Here is an 18609-nt window from a genome sequence, read left to right on the forward strand (position 1 = left end):
GCAGGCGTCACGCAGCCCCGGCCGCCCGGGCCCCGCCGCCGCCGCCGCGGCAGCCCGGGTCGGCGCAAGTGCTGCGCGCGCAGGGGGAGGGGGCGCGGCGGCGCGCGAGGCTGGCGTCGGGCTGCCGGCTGCCGAGCGGGATTAAGTTTCTCGGTCGCGCGGGAGCGTCTGCGCGCCTTCATCCCGAAGCGCCTCGCCGGGCCGTTACTTCGGGACAGAAGAGAGCGAGCGTGGGCGAGGCGAGGCTCCCCGCGTCCCCGGCGACCCCAGCTCCCCAGCTCTCCGCCCCTTTGCGTTCCCGCCGGGGGCGGCCGCCGCAAGCCGGGTAAGCGGCGCCGGGACCGGGGCCAGGAGGCCGGAGCGCGCCCCCGCGCCCTGCGCGCGCCCCGGCCGGGGAGGTGCGCGGGCTCCAGAGGCTCGGCGCGCGGGGCGGGCAGGCGGCGGGCGGTGTGCGCTCGCCCCATCCCGCGCGGCCGGGCGCCACCGAGAAGCTGCTGCTCCTTCGGCTCTCGAAAAGAATGGAGTCTGGAAGTTTCCTTTGCGACTCGCCGGTTCCCCGAGCGGTCTTCCTGGTTCTTCCCGTCACCGCCCCCGCCCTCCTCCTCTTTTGCTCTTGTGGACTCTAAGAGGTTGAAAAGTTTCGTCGTTTTGTTCGCCTGGAGGGGCATAGTAAGGGTGCCAAGGAGAGAAACCCCGGGCCTGGCGCGCGGGCGCCTGTTGCTGTCCGCAGCCGTCGCCGCGCCCCGGGCCGCACTGCCCCGTCCATCGTTACGCGGGGGTGGGCAGGGGGTGGGGAGACGTGCCCCTAGACTGGCGTCTCTCGCCTCGGCTGCGGCGGAGCACGCAGAGCGCGCGGCTCACTGGTACCCGCCCCCCACTCTCCCCCCTCCCCCTGGCGCCGGTACCCTTTCATCAGCTGTCCGCGTTGGGGGGAGCATTTTGCGCTCGCCTCCCCTTTTATTCGCCCCCCCCCCCCCACGCTGGTGGGGCGCCTTTGTCTGCAGTTTCGGAGCCCCGGGATGCCGGATGTTTCCAGGGAATCGCTGTTCGGAAGACTGGGGGTGGGTGGGTGTGCGTGTGTGTAATCGCTGTTCGGAAGACTGGGGGTGGGTGTGTGTAATCGCTGTTCGGAAGACTGTGTGTGTGTGTGTGTGTGTGTGTGTTTCAGCGGTGGTGATGGTGTCAATTCTTTCTTGCGTTCTTTGCAGAGGCACAAAGGCCGGGCTGCTCTTTCCTGTAGGTCGCGTGGAAATTCAAGCCGGGACTGCGGAGAGGGGGAGGAGGGGCCGGGCGAAGGCGGGAGCTGGCCCGCCGCCGCTTAGTGTCCGGAGGCGAGTCGGGGGCGGCGGGACGTCTCCATCCGTCTCCGGGGTTGGGGCTGCTGAGGTGCTGTGCTGGGGCAGAACCAGGGTATGGGCGCTGTGTACCTTGGGTGGAATGGGTGCCGGTGGCGGCTAACGTTGCAGAGATATCATCAGATAAGAGGACCTTGACTTCACCAACCTAGAAGGAAACCTCTCCAAGTTCTTTTGATGTCGAAGGGGAACAATCTGAAAAGCGGCCGGATTCTGTCATCCAGCTTTGTTGGACAGCTGTGGCGTAAACATCCCTTTTGTGTTTCCGTAGACATTCCTCATTTAGATTACCTTTTACAGAATCAACAATGCCTAGTCTGAAAAGTGTACGAGGTGATGGAGTGGGGTTTCGGGGTTACATATTACATTTGAGTATAAGGTAACTACAATGTACTTTTTGTAAGAATCGCATCATCTAAATTTGTGTATTACATGCTTTAGCCCTTGGTAGAACTTAGGTAAACAGTGGCATTTAAAGACCCAACAGAACTTGAAGTTCCTTGTCTTGAATTCTAATGCAAAGCTCCTGTGGATGCACCTGTGCCCTAGCCTGAGCGAGGGGCCGAGAGGGTTTAGAGGGTGGTGGGAATAATCTTGTCTGGGATGCCCAGATTTCCTGCTTGCTAATGGGCCAGGTTTATCTAAATTGGGCTCTATCCCACACTGCCCCCTCCCCACCCCCACCGCCCCAGTTCACATGAAGATCCTTAAAAGCAGAGGTGTGTAAACTTAAAGGCCATGGACCAGATCTGTGTGCTGCAGCCTGTTTTTTCCCTAAGGTTTAAGAGCTAGGGGTGGTTTATACATTTTTCATTGGTTGAAAAACAAAATCAAAGAATAACATTTCATGACATGTGGAAATTGTATGAAAATCAAACTTCAGTGCCCACAAATAAAGTTTTATTGGAGCTCAGCCACGCTCTTTCCTATTGTCTGTGACTCATTTTTACTGTTTGTGGCTGCTTTCACAGCAGCAGTGGCAGAGTTGAGTCGTTGCATAGTTGAGATAGACATGGATAGCCTTCAAAGTCTGAAAAATTTACTATCTTACTCTACGGAAAAAGTTGCCAATCAAGACCAGTCCACAGAAGTATCACTGATATGCTCCCTCTTGTGAGGAGTGTATTGTTCAGTTTCATTGCCTTTCAGGCCCTGTTTCTGGTGTCCTGTGAACTGGTAGACTGTTCCCCAATAGACGGACAAATTAAGTTAATGTGTTGGATTTTTCTCATTTCCGTGTTTCACTCTCAAAAAGTTTTCTTAACCTTTTGATATCTTTCTTTTTTAGAATCTGGGCTGCATTTCTGATTAGCAGAAATTTTGTATTTAGTTTAATGTAGATAGCTATATCTCAGGGTGCTCTGTAGTGAGTTCTGGTGACTTTTAGCTGCTCTGTTACCTGAGCAGATTTGAGGATTGCAGTTTTGCTTATTTAGGTAAAGAGAGGCAGGGGTTAGGGGATGTCATAAGTTTCTCTCCACAGGCAAGTTGGCATTTGGGCAAAAAGCTAGTTTGGGGGGCCCCTTGACTCTTTACCACTCCTCTTGCTTACCTCATTTGCAAAAACAAATGAAAAATTGAAGTTTGTCTCAACATATTATTTCTAGATCGCTCAGGTGTGTACCATACCTCTTACATGTGTTCCCTCCCTTTCCTTGGCTCCTTTCATTATTTCTTTTCCCCACTCTTGTTTCTGGTTTTCTTTCTCCCTTTAACATACTCCTTCATTTTATCACCTGAGCCTCCTGACTGTTGTTGCTAGGGAGGGGAAAGATGTAAGTCAGGCTTTATTGTGCTCCAAATTCCTATCATGTATACAATGCCCTGTTTGGCCTCTGAAGTCCTCTTTGCATCTCAGATACCTTTTAAATGCACGTATATGGTGAGGGGTAGAGGCTGTCCCCAGAGTTTACTGTATCTGTGCAAGGCATGGTGCTTGGAGACGTGGAAATCCTCGAAATGTAATTTTGCGTTGATTCAGACTTTTAGCATTTAGCTGCTGCGTGGAGAGGCTCTGCTTTACAAACAAAAAAATGGACCCATTGTCTAGGGTTCAGATTAAGGGATTTAGAAGCTGGGGAGTAACAATGAATTGCCTGGAAGATACAGTCCCGATTTAAGAGCAGATTATTTTATCCAGATTACATTCCAAGTCTGACATCATAGACTTGACTCAGGTTGAGTTGCAGGTTGGCTTTCTTTTGTATATTTATAATATGCACAAAGCACTCTGTGCTTCTCATAAAATATCTTCAGGCAGAGTTGACATATTGGATTGGACATGTCCCCATATATGCTAGAGCAAACAACACATCTAGCAGCAAAAGATTCTGTGATTCAGAATAAAGAAGCAAACAACTTTCCGTGGAGTTCAGGACTGCTTGATGGTGCGTGGGAATGGTGATTATTTCACCAGTTGTATTTCCCAGTTATATGTGCTCTTAAAACACATTTGGCCTAAAGTAGGAATTTATTTGATATTGTTATATACATTATCAACCCCATATTTATAACAAGAAAGCTCTTATTTTCTCTTGTAAATTAGTTTCCTGCTTAAAAGAGCATGAATATAAATACAGTTGGGAAATGATGTTTAGTATGGTAAAGTTGATGTACTATGATTAAATAATTATAGCGGGCTTCCTGGTGGGTGAATAAGAATAAGGAGATGAAGAACTATTTCTAGATAGAGAAAACTCATATCATTGCCTTCTTGTGAAACACTTCGCAAGAAGATCTGAGGTTGCTATTCATTGAGTAGGTAGTAATAGATGGACTAGGAGGTATGTTGTATTGGGTTAGGCACTGGGGAGAACACAAAATAAATACACTATTCCAGAAGCGTACTGTTTTAGTTGGGAAAACAGACACACAGAGGAAAGAATAAAAAGATTTTACATGTAGTAAAATTACAGGGATTAAAGAAATTAAACATCAGCATAGGGTTGCCTGCTGGCAACTTGCAGATGGCTGTCTTCTTGTGTCTTCACATGGTCTTCCCTCTGTGTAAGTTTGTGTCCTAGAGGACACCAGTCATGCTGGATTAGGGCTCACCTCAGTGACCTCATTTCACCTCAGTTACCTCTTGAAAGATCCTCTCTCCAAATACAGTCACATTCTGGGTACTGGCGGTTAGGACTCCCAGATGGATTTTTGAGGGGACACAAGTCATAACAAATTCTTACTGAGATTGTAAGCCTCTCAGGGACTATAGGTTGTAAACTGGTGAGCCCTTGAAGAATTGGACGGGTTCAGGGTAAGGGAGGGAGGTCCTGTAGGAGGCTATTGTGGTGCTGTAACCAAGCATTACTGTGGTAATTTGATGTTTGGAAAGAAAGGGAAACTGCTATGTGAGGAAAAAAGTATTTTATCTTTGGTTGGAGGCCACTTGTTTTCTTTCTTCTGGTGTTCACTGGGAAATTGGCCCTTCCTTTCTGTAGACAGAGCATTAGTTTCCTTTTGAAGTGTTTCACGAAAGCATCAATTTTCTTAAAATATTTTTCTTCTGTCTCTCACAGAATGAGTAAAACATTAAATTCGGCAAAGATGAAATATCAGCATTGTAAACATCTCATGATGGTTTTGGAATGTGATTAAAACAGTAAAATTTGTTATTTAAATTACACTGACCTAAAAACTATGTGTGTATCCTATACATGTTTTGTGGGTAAATATTTGGCATAGTCTTTTTTCCCCAGAAGTTTCTTCCCCTTTTTGGAAAAATATAATCTAAAAAGTAACTTATATGCTATGTCATAAACTAGCAAAAACTTTTTGAAGTGATAAAATTACATTTGTTAGAGAAGTGTTAAAGCATTTTTTCCAAATTTGGACAGCTGAGTTTAAAAAAAAAAAAAAAAAAAAGGTAAAATGAGACTTAAACTCTTGCTTTTTTTCTTCTTGCCTGTGGTGGTTAAATTTGTTTGGTCTAGGGAATTCTTATCTTTATCCTCCTTTTAGTTTTATTTATATCTGCAAGATCAACATTCATTGTTATTTTCTTGTAAACCACTCCAGATCTAAGGTGCTATAAATAAACGCAGGGGAGGAAAGTGAAAAAGAAAACACTTGTAAGAAAGGAAAAAACAGAAACATCGGCTATTAGACAACAACAACAAAAAAAAGCACAAAAACTTAAGGAAAATGTAGTTAGTTTGTGTTGATGATTTAATCTTGGTAGTATGAATATGTTTTGTGATACTTTTCATTTATTCCATTGCTTATGTTTTAAAACTAGTTATAGTAAAAATACATAAGGTAATTCTTTTAGTAACTGTTTTTGATGATAAAAAAGCACATTTGAAAATATGGATGACATACACAAGTGCAAAGAAGCAGGAAACCTAGCTGTAATTCTGTCACCTAGGTACTGTCCCTCCCCAAAGAAAACGTGTATTTTGTGAAATGAGGATGATTAACTTCTTTTGATATACAAATGAACAAGTATGGTCATTGCTCAGTAATTGCCCTTTTTCTCAGTGAGGATAATATGATTTGAGATTATTTAACATCCATACATTTGAATTGACATTAATAGCATCTGTTTGAATCAATGTCCCTTGACTCTTTGAGGAGGTATAATAATGGCTAACTACCATGAGGCACACAGGACGTCAGTGGAGAATGCATTTTTAAATCTTGATCTGGGCTTAAAACTAAATGTTCCACAGATCTATAGTTAATTTTGGAGTAACTTTACATTATGTAATAGGTGGTCCCTAGCATGCCTTACTTCAGGGAACTGACCGAAGAAAATGGTCATGGGAATCTGTTATCCTGTGCTCATAACACATCATGAAACTGACAGCACTGTGATGACAGAACTGTAAATATTAAAGATCATTCTACAATTTAAAAGATCCTCTCTGATCTATACAATGTATGTCCAGCTTCTCTTATATGTTGCTAGCCACCCGGCTTCCCTAACAGGTCCTGTTTCTCTAAAGCATTTCTGGATAAAGTTAAAAACGTTTTAGACCTGATGTTCCCCTTTTCTCCCCCTAAGTCTTCCAAGGGTATTTCATTTTAACAAGTCAAGCATGAAGTCTGCCTCTGGGCAACATTTATTTCCTACTGTAGCGCTGGAGGGGCCTTAGCTATAGGATTCAGTGGAGTTTTGCCTGATACCCTCCCCCTCCACCTTTCTGCTACACTCTTGGGTTTCCTGGGAGTAGTGAATGTGGTCATCCTGGTCCTTTTTAGAAAAGTACAGCACTGGAATGCCTTTTTACACTGATAACATTTACAGGATGTACATATATATGTGTGTATGTGTATATATATACACATATACACCAGTAGATGTACATATGTGTGTGTATGTGTGTATATATATATATGTGGGCCTGGATGATTGCTCCCTTAGGCAGCTCTGTGAAAATCAGTGAATGTCTGTTGAGTGCTAAACTCAGGATGTTTAGGCTCCGCTCTTTTTTCAAGGAGGGGGGAGGGCTTCTTTAAGTATTTGATTGAGGTATAGTTTTTAGTTCACATATGATAAGATACACATATTGAAAGTGTACAGTTAGTTGAATTTTGGCCCTTGTGAAACCATCCTCGCAATCAGGACAGTGAACATATCCATTCCCCATAGATTTTCCTCATGCCGCTTGGTAATCCTTTCCTGCCTCTCCTACATCCGCATCTCCAAGTAACCACTGATCTGCTTTCTGTCACTATAGATTAGTTTGCATTCTCTAGAGCTTTAAATAAATGGAATCATACAGGGTGTTCTTTTTGTCTGACTGCTTTCACTGTGTATTTTAGGATTCATCCATGTTGCCTTTACTCATGGTTTTTTACTGTTTATTGCTGAGGACTCGTTCATTGTATGGTATACCATTCAGAGTTTTTTTTAATAGTTTAGAATTCTCTTATATTCTGTCTGTTGTTTTGTAGTGTACTTGTTCTTGGTTTCAAGTATGTTTTGTCAGAATTTTGTATTTGATAGTTTTATTCAGTCTTAAATTCATGCCCCTTTTGAATCAACATAAAATTTAATACCCTTAGTTAATGTTACTTGGAGTTTCATAATATGTGAATCATATTAAGGAAAAACCCTGCTAATTGCAAGGAGACTTAAATTTTTCTAACTTTTAAAGATAGGCAACTAAGTAAAAAAAAAAAAAAAGTCATGTGAGTGTTGAGATTTTCCACAAGCTTTTATACACTACGTTGTGAAGTGTTTCAATATTGAGCCCCAAACTTTATTTCCAGACTGCTTGCCTAGTTCTCCTGACCCATGTGCGTATAATTTTTGGTAAGTTCATTGGTCACTCCTTGTGATAACTTTATGTGACAATCATATCATGAATTGGATAACAAAGGAGTAATTTGGTGTCTGAATTATCCAAATAATTGCCATTCAGTATATGTTACACTTAAGATCATCAGACATACCAAGAATTGGAGAGGGGATTGCTATTATATTGTGAAAACATGTTGTTGTTACTAGGGTCATTGAGATTTATCTGGCCTTTTTTAGCATTTATATATTTGTTTCTACTTTCTTATCACTTGATTGAAATTAAATGGCTAGACAGCAAAAAACACAAACCCCAGTGCAACACCATTTAAAGCAGATGTGCTCTCTGGATTATTACAAAAGTAAAAGTTGGCTTATAATCTTAGTTTTAAGACTTAGTCCTTGGAGTACCATAGTAAAACACAGTTCATGTAGTTAAATAGTAGATGAGTTAAGAAGCAAATAGTCATGTTTATTGAAAGAGAAGAAGATCTTTTAAACTGTTTTCAGAGAGGAAATAGCAAGTTGTCAAGATGGCCTTAGTGAGTTCTGTGTAATTACATAGGGTAACTAAATAGTGTAGCCTATTACAGTATCTCTGAATTAGTAATTAGGGGATTGAGTTGGTCCATGCTTATTTATCTTATAGGGCTAAGGTTTGTGTTCAGGTCGGTTCATATTAATTTGGACTTCTTTGTATAATTTTCCCTTATCTGAACAACTTGGAACCTTGCCAGCATGATGTAAATTGTCATCTCTTTGGCTGATTTTCCTCAGCAGTGTAGACTACCACTGCCTGACAAGCTTATCAGCTGGTTTAGACAGTGACATCTCTTTGCTGTCAGAAGGATACAGGGTTCTCTCTAGCGAGTATTTAGTACAGATAATGGAAAACACTGCTTTTATTATTGTGGACAAACTTTAATTTTTTCTTGAGCGTTTGCATATTCAGTTAAGGGAAGATCCAGAGGTGAATTTGTTTTGGTTTAGTATGGAGGTAAATAAGAGAGCATCATGGCTGATTTTATATTTTTTAGGTGTGTTCTCCTTCATGTATGTAGATATTATTTCATCTTGAGGCTTGCTGGAATATATTTGATTCCACTAGGATTTTTAATTTATTTTCACAAGTGATTGTTTGATGTCTAAGATATTTTGATCTTCTATATTTAATTGACTTGATTAAGGTTATCTTCCATAATTAATTTGTTTTCACATTAGTATAGGAACCAAAATGATATTAAATAAGCCTTATTTAGGGTCAGCTAAATAAACAATAACCTGGCCTAGCATGTTGGCCATAGTGGGAGTTTTGTGAGTGTAGTATGTGTTTAGAATGACAAAGCATGAAGAGTCGTTACATCTAATTGATTTTTACCCCTGAAATAATTCTTATGCATTACATTCTCTTTTTAAGTGTTCATGTTTCCCAGGGTTCCAACCCCAGTTCTCCTCTTTTGTTAATCTCTGTCTTCTCCCTGATGAATCTCCTTTATCTTCATCAATACCTCGAGGCCAGTGATTCCTTGACTTTTTTATCTCCAAGTTCTTTTCACCTTAGATTCACCTATGTAGTTAATTCACTCTTTCAACAAATATTTATTGAGTGTCTACTTTGGGCCAGCCACTGTTTCTGGGGCTGGTGATATAGCCCAGTGATAAAAAGGAACCAGCAACAATGAAAAAAATTCCTATCCTCATGGAACTTAAAGTTCTGTTACTTTCTGTTTTCTAGAGACATTTCAAGCTCACTATGTCCAAAAGGAATGCATTTCCACCCCTTCCTCTAAATGATATTTCTCTTTCTGCCGTTTAAGCTAATGATGCTCCAATATTTCTGGTTTCCCAGATTAGAAACATTAAGAGTCAACCTCTGTTGCTGTCACTCACTCATTATGCCTGCCCCCAACATACATCTAGTGGTCCTTAATCCTTTTAATTCTCACTAGTGAATATATCTGTATCATCTCCTTTTTTTTTTCTTTCTTGCCACTACTTTGATCTTGGCTCACATTATTTTCTGACTGGGCTGTTTTAACAGCCTAACATCTGGTTCTACTATTATTAGTTCTTTTCTATTTTTGGTGAATTATTTAGCCTGTTGCCAGAATTGTTTTTCCAGAAAATAAATTTTAGTACCCCTCCCCCCTCCCGTTCCCTGCCACCTCTGCCCCATGTATCTAAAATGCAGTGCTATCCCCCTGTAGGGCGAAGTCCCAAGGAGGCCATGGAAACATTGCTTTCCTCGCTCCTGTCTTGTGTGGTAGCCCTGTGCTATAGAACCATTGTCATTAAATTCTCTGGTTTCATTGCCTTAGCAGATGTTCTTCTCTTAGTAAGGGATGCAGTTCCCTTTCTTGGCTGTCTCTCATATTCTCCTAAGTTGCATGTCTTTCAGGACAGTTCAAAGGTCACATCTCCAATTTTTTCGGATTCATTCTCACAGCATTGGATTGCTTTGTACTCTCCCAGAATTTAGCACATCTTGTTGCAGTGTCATCGCTTACTGTTTTCTACTAAATTGAGAACTCAGAAGCTAGGTACCTGTCTTTGTTTTGCTTTGCCATATGCTTCAGTGATAGAGGCAGACAGTACAGATCTTGGGGGGCTTAAAGTTTATAGCATTTCGGATGGCTTTCTTAAATTAAAAAAAACAAAAATTATGAATACAAAATTAGGTGTGAAAGTGTATATTTATTTGTATGAGAATGGAAGTATCCTATGCAAGTGGCTTCATGCTAAATCTGCCTGTGCTCTATGCCTAGGGAAATGTAAGCGCGTATTTAAAACTCGCTAAAATAGTACTGTGTATATGTAATTTTTCATTGTCGTTGATTTTCTTAAAATTAGAAATAGGAAACAATGTCAGCCATTCTGATGCTGAAACTGTTGTTAGTAATAATAATGCCTAATTCTTCTATAATACTTCCCATTTTCTAAGCACTTTCACATACTTTATCTCACAGATTTTGACAACTGAATCAGAAGGACAGTGACTCAGATGTAATGAGTTTTACTGTGTTTGCTACTTGGTGGGTGAAAGAAGATAGAGTGGCAGTTCTTCCTTGGAGATCAGATTTCACTTTGGCTTTGGTAGGGAAATGATTCTGTTCTCCTGGGCATCTGTGACCTTAGTCAGCACCCTTCCACCTCCTGTTAGCCTGGCGAATGCTAGGGAATTTTCTCAGGGCTTTCTAAATGGCCTTGCTGCACTCCAGCTTTCTCTCTCTTCTCCCTTTCAGCTTCCTCACCTCATTATTTTTTCTTCCTGTCCTCCCCTTTGTTTATCTGTGTCTAGCCAGACACCAAATCTATTCCCTCTGTCTCTGTCTTCTCTGGTTGATAACTTCATATTTTTAAGTGTCAGTTCTTTGACGAAGCTGAATTTTTGGCGTTTGCAGTTTCTTTCGGTTCCTTTCTACTTCTTTGAAGTCTTTTAGAGGGAGTGATTTTGGGAATCCTCAATCGTACAAAAAGTTCATACAGTTTTCAGCAATGGGAAAGCTATCCTAAAGCTGCATGCTTTATTTACTGCAGAGTTAAGACATGGTTCAGTTTGCTAGTCAGTGATCAGTTTTCGCTGGTGTTAAGGAGTTACATAGCAGATTGGAAACAGCAGATACTAGAAGGCAAAATAATAATAGCAGCAGCTTTTGTATGCCTGTTACTTCCAGGCACTTTGCATACGTATTGTTAATGCTCACTTTCCAACAGCAGCTCTGAGAAGTTAAGTGACTTGCCCAGGATCTCACAACGAGTAAAATGCTAGAGCGTTCTTTCAAGAGAGCTTTATAAAACAGCCTGGGAAATTTGAAAGCTTAGCTGCCTGAGGCTACTTCATCTGAAGGTAAATAACTTTTTTCTTTCCTGTAGTATTATTATTAGAGCACAGAACTATAATTTGGTGGAAAGGACTTGGCTTTGATGTCATTCAGAATTGGATGGGCTTTTAATATTAGCTCTCTTACTTACAAGCTTCGTGAATGTAGGAAAAAACACTTGTCTTTCTGAGTCTCAAGTTGCTTTCTTGAAAATGGGTGTATCTAATATGGAGCTGGTGGTAGGAGTAAAAGAACATCCGTGTTTAGGAAGCACATATGCTCTGTTTAAGAAGAAAGAGATACATGAAAGCTATTTCATAAATGGTTTCATTTCAAACAGTAAAAATAATGCCGGTTCATTGTCTAAAAAACTCACTTGTGGAAACTATTTTATTCTCTGAAAGAGTGATAGTAGATGCAATAGCAATCAACTCATATGCAGTTTTATTATTAGTTGTTTTTGAATACCATGTTTGAGAAGTCTTAAATGACAAATTATTGCTTTAGTTTGTAGATTACAACCAAACCTACATTTTATTTATTTATTTATTTTTTATTTTAAGAACTTTTATTGAGCTACAGTTAACATACAATAAACTGCATATATTGAGAGTGTACAATTTGGTATCCCAATCTCCCAGTTCATTCCCCCTCAACTCTCCCCACTTTCCCCACTTGGTGTCCATATGTTTGTTCTCTACTTCTGTGCCTCTATTTCTGCCTTGCAAACCAGTTGATTTGTACCGTTTTTCTATATTCCGCATATATGTGTTAATATATGATATTTGTTTTTCTTTTTCTGACTCACTTCACTCTGTATGACAGTCTCTAGGTCCATCCATGTCTCTACAAATGTCCCAGTTTCATTGCTTTTTACAGCTGAGTAATATTCCATTGTATATATGTACCACATCTTTTTTATCCGTTCATCTGTTGATGGACATTGAGGTTGCTTCCATGTGCTGGCTATTGTAAATAGTGCTGCAGTGAACATTGGAGTGCATGTGTCTTTTTGAATTATGCCAAACCTACATTTTAGGTATTCCAATGGTGAATATATACTTGGAAACCTTTGGCTCTTGATGTGAGTATTTGGTGTTGAATTTGTACCTGAGGAATAAAGTTGCTTTAAAAAAAAAACCAGCAAAATGACATGGAAAATGAAACAGTTTATTGTTTAGGGAGTTTACAATAGTTAGGTGGCACCCAATCTGATGGAGTAAGATTTTTAAACCTATTATTTCTCCCTTCTTCTTCTCTGCCCCTGAATCTTCTTATAGCTGAATTAAGACTAAACTTTTGGCTGAAACCTTCAGATAAATGTTTATGTTTTATTACTTAAGACTTTTCAGTACCCACACATAATAACGGCTGTAGAAATATGATTGTTTTAATACGAGATCTGAGTTATGTGACCTTGGGGAAGTTAGTAATCTCTTTGACCTTCTGCTTCCGTATCTGAAAAATGTGGTGTTAGCAAGTTGTTTTGGAAAGAGTAAAAGCTCACAAAATCTTCTCATGCTTTCAAATAAGATATTTGAAATTATTAAGCATTAGTAATTATGAAAAATGAACCAATTTCTTCTGTCAGCTAAACTTAAGGGTTCTAAATTGCTCCATGAAAAGTATTGCAAAGAATGGGCTCAGAGAGAGAGAGCATGATCTTTCACGAGCCCTTCTCAGTACGTGCTTGATACTCCTCTGTGCAAAGGGTTCGCACTAAACCAACAGGGGATGCAGACCTCTAGTCACCACAGGCATAGTCCAGTAGAGGAAAACAGCCGTGTTAAATATCACTAAATATGCTGTCTTCTTCCCAGGGGATTTCCTATTTGAAATTTGAGGCTGCCCGTTTCTGAGTAAAGTTTGTAAACTTCACCTTTGTTCCCATCCAGATTCAGCAAAGGGAAATCATGAAAGCCACAAACTGAATTTAGGAGGCACTGATTGATGGGGAAAGATAAAAATATCTAATTATGTATAGTACTTATAGCTCAATGATAGCTAAATAGGCTATTTGATAGACGACACTTCATCATTTTTGTGTGAAAGGTTCCAGAACAGGAGAAACAATTTGGAAATGGTGGAAGCAGAGTTATTTTAAAAGTTATGGTGAAAAGCCCTAGAATAGACCTTTGGTGAAGAGCATGAATTAGTTGGTTGGGGAGGTAAGCTGAAGCAGCATGGTTGTAATATTCTCACCTCCCATCTCCTAGTTCCACCGTTTTATCTGTATTGGGAAGATTGTCTCTCTGCACTGTTCTTTAGGGCTTTACCTAAGGAATCATTGAGTCACAACTGACAGAGCCACCTGTTGTTTTGTTCTGCAACAGTATCGTCGTTGAGATCTCACAAACTCATCATTTTTGAGAGGGCAGCCAGGAATGACAGAGATCTGTCACCTCCTCCTGCAGTTCATCAGTTCTAACACAGAGCAGCTGCAGGGCATGTTTCACGGTCCCATGGGGTCGCTTTGAGTATTCATGCTTTTCCTAAGCACCAAGGACGCTGTTGGCCAGACCCACTGGAGAATCGCCTTATTCCAGGCAGGCAAAAGGGCAGGAGGCAGGGGCCTGAAGTAACTTCTCTGGAGAATTGGTTGCCAGGTGTCGGAATAACACCTGAGAATTCTGTGGCACAGAGTTAATCCTCCTGCACATTTTTGGTTTCCCCCAAGACTATTATGTGGCTGGAATGAGTGCTTTATGAGCAGCTAGCTGCGTCTGGAGTCTGATGTGGATCTGGTGTTGTTCGCCTGCAGGGCAGCCCTTGGAGGAATCCTCCTGCCTGGTTCTGTCCAAGAAATGTGCCCAGCCTGGTGCGTCTTGGCTCTTAACACTAAAAATGTGGTAGCAAGCAGGGCCAAAATGCCCAACAACATAAATTCCTCTGAGTTTAGCTAGGGAGTGAGAGAGCAGAAGAGGCTAAATCTTCATTCTCAGAAGCATCTAAATCTTTTTTCTGAGTCACCATATTTGGTGTGAATTGATTCAGGGAGAGGGTCCCTGTCCTATAGGAATGTACTAAGAGAGAACAGTATAGATGGAAAATACGTGAAAATGGGTGCCCAGAGAGAAGGTATGAGAGAGAGAGAGGGAATACAATGGAATATAAACAGAATTGATTTGTCTAGTATTAAAAAAAAGAGTTTAGCCTTTCAGATAGTCAGTTGAGTAATATAGTAGCCTGAGGTTCTAATTCCAGACACACCACTGATTTGTTATAGAACCAAACCTCAGTGAACTTGAGCTTGTCTGTGACCTACATGTTTTTGGGGGCTCCTTTCAACCATAAAACGGACTTCATCTTTGGGTGTGAGCAGTAAATAAGGCAACTTGACCCAAAAGCATCACAAAATATAATTAAAATGTGTAATTCTGGAAGTGGATATTAATCTGGTGAGATGTCCTTTTGGAGTTAGTATCTTTGTGCTTTTAGGGAATCTGCAGATAAGGATAGAACATGTTATACTGTTTGAAAGGACAGTTAGCCATTCACCCCGGGCCAACAGTCTTAAAAATGAAAAAAGTAGCTTTCAAAACCAAAATACAACCAATGAACATGTTTGTCAGTATAAACACATTGTTGTGTAAGTGTATCTAGAAGTAATAAAATATCCTAATATCTATATTGTATGTATTTTCCTTCTGAATAGGTTTTTTTCCTCCCTATTTAGGGAATTCATAGGAAAAGGAATAAGATATTGTTTTCACCAAAATTTGTTTAGAGTATGTGGATTCTTGGTCAAAGTAATGATTGTAATTTATGTATGTCCACATAATTGTGGATTAATATGCCACTTGCCAGTAGTATAGTATTGGCTGAGATATATTATGTGACTGTTCATAATATCGAATCCTTATTTGCATATATGTGAAAGATGAATTTTCTTTCAACTGAAACAGATTTATATTTATGTACTCTCTTGGATTCACCCTTCATTTCCAAGGGTGGGGGTTTTGGTTTGCACCGTGTGTATATTCAAAAATGAAACACCAACAGTCATTCATCACTTCTTGCCCTGCAGCTCGCTCTCTCACAAGGAATTGGCTCATCCGGGGCCATAAGGTCTGCTTCTGAGGCTCCTATCTGAAAGGACTTGGTAAAACTAGGAGCAGAGTAGCCATCAGAAAATCAGAATAAAGCTTCGTTTTTAATGGTAAAAATGAAAATTCCTTATGAGATCCTAATTTTTGAAGAAGTCTTTTCATAATATTTCCTTTCATTTTGTTGGAGTATAAGTAATCTAGCCTGAAGAAATTATCATTCTGGTAGCATTTACCAATGGTAAAAAAATTTTCCAAGTAATTTAGTTGTTTGAAGTGAACTCTTTTTTTGTTGAGGAAGGATGATAGGGAGAAATTTGAAAAATATTGTGAATAAAGAAGGAAATAATCAGCTCTAGTGCTGTCCTCCAAAGTTAGGTATTAACATTTTCATGTTTACTGACACTTTTATTTTACTAATTTTTATTATGAAAAATTTTAAATGTACATTTTACAGTATGCTGTTACAGTGAATCCTCATGTATCCATCATTAAGTTTTTAACAGCCACAGGTTTAGGGCCAGTCCTATTTCTTCTGTTCACTTCCATTTTTTGGAAGCAAATCCCAGATGTTTCACCATTTTATCCATAAATGTTTCAACCCAATTACTTTTTACATATATAAGTTTAAAACATTCTAAAAGTATAGTTTCCTTAAAAAATTAGAGAAAGCTAAAGTCCCCTTTTGACCTCTCTCTGATCTAAAGCTGCCACTTCCATCTGTCCACCCCTAGAAGTAACTATAACTATAATTTTAGACTCTCTTTTTAATTCATTGTTGAAATGATTAAAGCACATATATACCTCTTTATATGTAGCATATATTATGTTTTTAAAAAATTATAAATTAAGTGACATCAAACTGTGTTTATTCTGCAACTTTCATTTTTATTTTTGAGGTGTGCATTGTGAGTCTGTTCTTTAGTAGGTGAGTCTGGTCCATTTATATTTGTTGTGAATATGGGTATTTGAAGTTATTTCAATCCTCTTGTGTCTTTTGTTAACTATGCTTTTGTCTTTTTTCTTTTCTCTGTTCCCAACCTCTTTTAGATTGCTGAGTATTCTTTGTTCTATCTTTTTTCTTCCTGGTTTCTAAATTATAGATTCCATTTCTGTTTTTTAATTTTTAACACACATATTTGGCTTATTTTTCTAGTGGAGTTTGAAGTGAAAGTATTTCTATTCTCCTTTGACTGGAATATTTTAGCCAGAAATATTTTCGTTATTTGTAAATGTTTTCCACAGTTACTATGGTTTCATTTATAGCATGAAACCTTGTCAGTCAGATCTCACATTCCTTTTTCAACAATGGATTTATGATTTATTTGGTTGAAACCTGATGACTTTTCTGAGGCTCTGATCAAAACTGAAAAATTTGTGTTGTTTTATTCACCTGCCATAGTAGCAGTTCCCCATGCTTTGTTTTTCTGATATCTGTCTCATCTGTAAAATTCTTAATTATCTCAGTGGTCCTATTAAAGTTATCTTTGCTTGTAAGCTCCCTCAAATCTTTATTGAAAGTAGACAATCCGCATGAATTAGTTAAAGGAGGGAGGGTACTTCTTAAGCATGATATTGGTTTGTTTGGGATGTGATAGGATGATGCTATACCGAAGCAGGCTGTAATAGTTAGGTGTGTTTGAATGGAACAGACAGAGCCTCATACAAATTACCTCTGGCAAAATGGAGTGCACTTTAAGAATGGATGTCAGTGGCTGTGCGTCTTAGAGACCAATTACTCTGTTTCCCTCTCATTGGCTGTGTTCAGTCTCCCAAGGAATACCTGCCTCTCTCATAATGTCAGCTGTGTTCTTCTGCCTCTGTCTGTATCTCTGTTTGTTTTGGTCTCTCATAAGCTTGCATGTGCGCCTTCTCAGCCTCTTCATTCTTTACTCATGCTGCTTGTTTCTTTTCAACTCCAGCTCGACCGCTAATTGGTTTAGTCTCTCTAGTTCCCAAGGGAGAGACTTTAGCCCAGTTCTGCCTTTTAGGTCAGCACTTAGATTGCCTTCTCTTGGGTGAGGGGCCCACCCCTGGCTCCCCTGGTTATGGTTGGAGGAGAGGGGCATAGCATAATGTGTAATGGCATATTCCTTGGAGCAGGGGAAGGTTGAAATCTGTGTCAGTTAGTTCAGGCTGCTGTAAATAATGCCACAGAATGGGTGGCTTAAACAACAGAAATTTATTTCTCTGCCCTTCTGAAGGCTTGGAAGTCCAACCTCAAGGTCTGGCAGGGTTTGGTTTCTGGTGAGAGCACTCTTCCTGGTTTGTGGGTGGCCACCTTCTCACTGTGTCCTTCCAAAGAAAAATCATGGCTTTTCTTTGGTGCTTGCATGTGTTGAGGGGGACAGAGGGAGAGAGGAAGATAGATATCTCTTTTACTTCTTACAGGGCCGTCAGTCCTCTTGGTCTAGGATGATCCCTTTTAACCTTAATTACTTGCTAAAAGTGCTATCTCCAGATACAATCACACTGAGGGTTACAGCTTCAACATACAAATTTTGGGGGCATACAGTTCGGTCCATAGCAGCGTTATAAGGTGCTGTGTAACCCAGCCTTTCAAACTCTCGATCAGGACAGAGCTTTATTTCTAGAACAGACATACCGCTGACCTGCTATTTTTGTTGTTGTTTATATTCTCTATCTCAGTGGTTAGTAGTACTGTCCAGTCAGTAACTCAGACAGGAAAGCTGGGATTCATCCTAGCCTCATCTGCCTTAGCTCCACATGACCAGGTTCTGTGGCTTACAGCTCTTAATTCCTCAAATCTGTCTCCCATTTGCATTTACTTTTCACTTTCCTTTCCTTTTGTAGGTGGTCCACACCATCACTAGAGTGATTTTCAATATTAAATATCTAAACTTTTCAAGAATAGCATGCAGGGCCTGCAGTGATTTAGCCTGTACCCACATCTCTAGCCTCATCACCCCTGACTTTCCATCTCTTTCAGGCCCAGTCCAGGCGTAAGTAACTACGTGTAGTGCTCAGAAGGTGCTATGCACTCTTGCCTCTATGTCGGGAGCTCTTCCATCACCTCTTCTGCCCTAACTTCCACCTGTTCTTTAGAATTCTCTGCAGAGGACTCTGCCTCCAGTAAGCTTTTCCTTTCTTTCCATTTCGGGTTTGATGGCATCCCTCTTTCG

At 40.4% G+C, this 18609-nt stretch overlaps 1 protein-coding gene across 5 annotated transcripts in view; it reads left to right on the forward strand.

The window, feature by feature from the left end:
• The first annotated feature begins 239 nt into the window (after nucleotides 1-239).
• MPDZ (multiple PDZ domain crumbs cell polarity complex component) overlaps nucleotides 240-18609 on the forward strand; it is a 154515-nt gene continuing 136145 nt past the window's right edge. For all 5 annotated transcript variants that reach the window (XM_057721662.1, XM_057721664.1, XM_057721661.1 and 2 more), the window contains exon 1: nucleotides 240-325. The gene's annotated coding sequence lies outside the window, so the exon portion shown is untranslated. The remainder of the gene's footprint in view (nucleotides 326-18609) is intronic.

This window comes from Hippopotamus amphibius, chromosome 2 (genome assembly GCF_030028045.1).
Source record: "Hippopotamus amphibius kiboko isolate mHipAmp2 chromosome 2, mHipAmp2.hap2, whole genome shotgun sequence".
In the NCBI taxonomy this organism is placed as follows: domain Eukaryota; kingdom Metazoa; phylum Chordata; class Mammalia; order Artiodactyla; family Hippopotamidae; genus Hippopotamus; species Hippopotamus amphibius.